We start from the raw sequence: 5,704 nt of genomic DNA, 5'->3' as shown, positions 1-5,704 counted from the left end.
TAAGGGGTTTCGCAAGGTTGGCCAGGCTGGTTTTGAACTCTTGACCTCAAGTGATCCACCCACTTTGGCCTCCCAAAGTGCTGGGATTACAGGCGTGAGCCACTGCACCTGGCCCAGTATTTTTAAGACTACTAATTATTGCAGTAGTTAATGATTTGGTTAGAAGCTGTGATTTTCATGATATAAACTGATTCTAAGGTACTCCTTTGGAAATATTAAGAATTAAAATTTAAAAAGAAATGCTTGATTTAAAAAGAAATGCTTGATTTAAAAAGAAAGGCTGGTTCCTGAAAAGTGCTTTTGCTTTGAATTAGCATCCTGACTCGAATTTATTAATGCTGTGATAGGGGTGAATTGTTTAATATCACTGGGCCCAGGTTCCTTCATCAGGAACTATCCCTTAGGACTGCTAGTAACTAATAGCCACTTTTGATGCTCAGCACAAAGTTTTCAACAGATGCAGTTTTTCTCAACCGGCAGCGGAGATAACTCCTCAGGAACACTGATAAAAAGCCTCAGGCTCTCCACACCTTTCTCTGAAGGCTGAATTTTAGTCTAACCCCTCCGATGTCCAGCCATCTCATTTCAGGTCATTGAAGGCAATCCCAGCCTGTAGACAATGTTATATGGCTAAAATTAATCACCATTCCATGTCTGATGTCATGCCAGCCAGCCCTGTAGTACAGGCTGGGTATATCCCTTGGGACCCGAAGTGCTTTGGATTTCAAAATTTTTTTTGAATTTTTAAATATTTGCATTATACTTACCATTTGAGCATCCCAAATCTGAAAATCTGAAATCCAAAATGCTCCGAAATCCATAGCTCACTGCACCTTTGACTTCCCAGGCAGGCTGTGATCCTCCTGCCTCAGCCTCCTGTACCTGGGACTACAGGCATGCGCCACTGAGACTAGTTTTTTTACCTTTTGTAGAGATGGGGTCTCACCATGTTGCCCAGGCTGGTCTCAAACTCCTGGCCTCAAGCAATCCTCCCGCCTCGGCCTCCCAAAGTGCTGGGATTACGGTCGTGAGCCACTGTGTGCAGCCATTAATTTTCAATAGGTATTTTTAGCATGCATTATGTCACAAGTCTGGGGCCAATTCTGGGGTACAGTGGGCAAGACACAGCACTTATCTAGAGGAACTACAGAAGAGCCAAAGACAATTCTCATTCAGGGTGACTGGTGCCGCAACGGGGGAAGTGCCGGGTGTTCCGGGAGATCAGAGGATAGGCACCGAGCCCAGGTAGGGGAGGGATGTGTGGCAGATGTCAAGGAAGTTTTCTCAGAGGAAGTGACTGCCAAGCTGAGCCCTGAAAAATGAAGCGGTGGGGAGGGCTATCCCTGGCAGGGAAAACAGCACTTAGGGGAAACAGGGTTACAGGAACATGAAGTTAGGCTGACTTCAGTGGGTTGGAAGTCGACGTCAGCCACGGTCCAATGAAGCTGGAGATCAGCAGGTCTGGCAGCCACTATGGGAACTTGAACTTGGTCCCCAAGACAACGGGGAACCATGTAAGGATTTCAAGTGACACCATGATCAGATTTGTAATTTAGGACAATGACTATGGCTGCTGAGAGAAAAGTACAGAGCCACAGAACTCAGCTAGGAAGCCCTGGGAAGGAGGCAATCAAGGGCTTTGGGGCCTGGATTAGGTAGTGCAAGGTAGGAAAGGTCGGTGACACTCAGTGGTGTTTTGAAGGTGGAATTAACAGGTCATGGTGACTGACCTGATGTAGAAGGAAAGGAAAAGAGTAATTGGCAAGTTTCTGGTTTGAGCAATTGAAGGCACCCTTGCGCCATTCACAGACACCATAAAAAGATGGGCACCGGAAGAAAAGAGGAAGCAAGAGATAGGGAGTTCTGGACGCACAGTTTGAAATGCCCATGGACGTTTGAATGGCCATGTCTAACAGGTAGCTGGACACATGGGTCTGGAGTTGAGGAGAGATCAGAGTTGACTACAGTCATGGGCATCATTTCTCCCACACCTGAGGACCAGTGAACTGCGTCTTGGCTGTGCATCAATCACTTTTGGAGCTTTTATTAAAAACTGTGTTTCTGGCCGGGTGCGGTGGCTCAAGCCTGTAATCCCAGCACTTTGGGAGGCTGAGACGGGCGGATCACGAGGTCAGGAGATCGAGACCATCCTGGCTGATACGGTGAAACCCCGTCTCTACTAAAAATACAAAAAACTAGCCGGGCGTGGTGGCAGGCGCCTGTAGTCCCAGCTACTCGGGAGGCTGAGGCAGGAGAATGGCGTGAACCCGGGAGGAGGAGCTTGCAATGAGCTGAGATCCGGCCACTGCACTCCAGCCTGGGCGACAGAGCGAGACTCCGTCTCAAAAAAAAAAAAAAAAAAAAAAAAAAACTGTGTTTCTTTCCTTACCAAGTATGTCCATGATTTTTCCTTACTTCTACTAGGAGTGGGAGTAGCGGACAGGACATTGTGTAAGTGGGGTAGAGGTCAGGTTCACTGAGATTGAGCTTTTGTTTTTGCAGAGCATTTTGAAGAATGAGGTAAGCCCCAGAGGAGGTGTATCTTTTCCTGAGCGGCAACCAGATAACTTCTGGTAGGATTTGTAGCCCCTCTTCTCTCACACCAAGTTTCCGAGCCCATTTCATTGGGACAAACTTCAAACTGGCATTTCAAAGTCTAAGAACTGACCAGCAGCTGAACAATCAATTACTGCTTATTCAAAACCCTTTGACTGTTATTTCAGTTATTTATAGGACTTGCTATATAGTCCATTCACTTCTGATGACTCTGTTGTCCCAACTGAAGAAATGAGCTCTTTGGCAAGACTGATTTTCTCTTGACTTGAATTTATAAATGGGCTAATTTCATGACCTTAAAGTTTGTATTTTTACCACTAGGTCAGAAATAGTAATAGATGAAGTAAAGGACTGTGGTAATCTTTACAAACGCTTTCCTCCCCCTCTAAAGATTTCGTTACATTTTACAATTAGTTTATAAATGTGGTAACACTATGAACTTCACATAATACTATGAACTGCACATGAAGCAGTGGTACGAGAAATAATTCAAGTGCTAAAATACGTAAAAGCAAAAACATCAATAACGCGGCCCACTGGCTTCCTGAAGATCAAGCTTTCGTGATGTGGAATCTCAGCTCACCTAAACCCAGAATTTACATTTTTTTCTCTGCATTCTGTTCCATTATCTTGGTCCATTTACATTTTTGATCCACTACCAAAGTAATATTTATAAAATGTCCATAGTGTTTATTCCTCATTCACCTATTTTTTTTTTTTTTGAGACAGGATTTCGCTGTTGCCCAGGCTGGAGTGCAATGGCACAATCACAGCTCATTGCAGCCTCAACCTCCTGGGTTCAAGCAATCCTCCCACCTCAGCCTCCTGAGTAGCTAGGACCACAGTTGTATGCCACCATGCCCAACCAATTTTTTGTATTTTTTTGTAAAGATGGGGTTTTGCCATGTTGCCCAGGCTGGTCTTGAACTCCTGAGCTCAAGCAATCCTCCCGCGTTGGCCTCCCAAAGTGCTGGGATTACAAGCATGAGCCATTGCACCTGGCTCCTGCCTTTTTTTTTTTAGACATGGTGTCGCTCTGTCACCCAGACTGGAACGCAGTGGTGCAATCCTAGCTCATTGCAGACTTGACCTCCTGGGCTCAAGCAATCCTCCCTCCATCAGTTTCCAAATAGCTGGAACTACAGGTGTGTGCTACCATGCCTGGTTAATATTTTTAATTTTTAGTAGAGATGGGGTCTTGCTATATTGCCCAGGTTGGTCTCAAATTCCTGGGCTCAAGCAATCATTCACCCATTCCTAATCCTGCTTTTTACCCTGAGCCATAATTTACTAACAGCAACTGTAGAATTAAAAGGTCCACAGAGAGCACCTTGGGCAGCCCGTTGGCTTGACTCATGAGACAGCTGAAGCTCAAAACATGTCGCCCAGGCTGTGAAGCAGCAGAGCCCAGTCCACCTGCCTCGTGCTTCTGGCTGCACTGGGGAATGAAGGCAGAAGCCATTGTAAGGCTTTGAGGATTTCAGCATTAGTTCCCGTTTCCTTGCAGAGAAGGAGATACTGATGGGAAACAACTCTGTCTTCCTTCATCATCGACCTCTGCCTTCTCTTCAAACATGGAGAAACTGGAGCCACCAGACGCGGGTTTCCTCACTTTTCATTTCTAACTGATCTCTCCTCACCCCTTCTCACATCTTCATTTCCTGTCATCAATGTCTGGGTTGTGTAAACTCCACCTTTCCAAGGCTCACTCCCCACTGAGTGCTTAATTACATTTCCTTCCTCTCACTCTGGGAGGGAGTAGGTCCCACTATTCCATTATCGATCTGCTCCCTCCACAACTCTAATATTTGCCTCTGCTCTCTCTCCTTAGCCTGCACATTGACCCCTCTCTATTCCCAACCTAAGCCAACAATCCTACAATTCTGTCTCCTCCTCAGACACTCCCCCCTTGTTTTCTTAATCATGAAGTTTATTCAGAAAAGCCAACACTTCCTGCTATTCATTCACTGACCTGACACAATCTTATCCAGAATCCCTCTTTCACTCCTACAGAAAATGCTCTTGCAAAGATCAGCACAGATCCAACTGCCATATTCCAAAGCTTCTCGATTCCTCTTACTTCACCACAAAACATGGTCACCTCCTACTTTGGGAGTTCTGTGATACCAACAATATCATTCACCTCGAACTTCTCTTCTGCTCTGCCTTCAAATGTTGGGCTTTCCCGTTATTTGAATAACTTTCTTCCTTGTCCATTGTCCAATCTTTAAACATCATATAAATACATAATGCATGGGTCTGTGTTTTACTTCCACTCCAGACCCTTCTCCTGGGTTATAGTTCTATCTAATAAGTGTCCAATCAGAAGTCCCTCAGACATTTCATGTTCAATGCACTCAAAACTGAAATCCTCCCTCTTTGCTCCTACCACCCCATTTCTTCTCCCGTCCTCCTTTAACTAATGGGATCAACCCATGTTTTCAGGCCACACACACACACAAAGGAATACACATGCCTTCCTCTCTAAGTCACCTTCTGACCAGTTTGCTTCTGCTTTGTTTCTCATACGTATCCTGGCCCACCACTGCCAACCCCAGGGTGACAGCCCAGGGCAGGCCCTAGCTCCTCACCTAGAGAACTGATTGATCTCCTCTGGTACTCTCACCAGATGGCTTGACTGTCTAAAATATACATCTTAAATCACCTCCCTGTTTAAAAGAAGTAAACCTCCAAAGGTATCCCTGATGAAGTGTGACCCCTGGGAGGGCACACACATTTCAATTGGGTTCAATACTAACCTACATTTTTCAGTTTTCTCTGTATCCATCCTGTTTTCTAGGCACATGGAACTTTCAGTTCCTTCTGGATCCACTTTCGCAGGTGTCCCCACCGCCATTCCCATCAGGGTACACTCCGCATCCCTCCTGTACATCCTGAGCACTCCCCCCGTGAGCACCCTCCTGCCACCACCTGGAGGCAAACGCTCTGAATGCCACAGTCCCGAGGCACTCACAAATGCTCACACTGCTGTGACCGTCCCCACAGAACACCGTTCACACCCTGAGCACCGTCAGCAACTCCACTGCTGAGGAGCCAGATGACTGGAACGCTGTGTGCAGGCGAGGAGGCCTCATCGCCCGAAACTCCCAGACAACACATACGACAGAAAAATGATATACTGACAGGG

Source organism: Mandrillus leucophaeus, unplaced genomic scaffold (genome assembly GCF_000951045.1).
Source record: "Mandrillus leucophaeus isolate KB7577 unplaced genomic scaffold, Mleu.le_1.0 Scaffold256, whole genome shotgun sequence".
Lineage (NCBI taxonomy): Eukaryota > Metazoa > Chordata > Mammalia > Primates > Cercopithecidae > Mandrillus > Mandrillus leucophaeus.
This window is presented reverse-complemented; position numbering follows the sequence as displayed.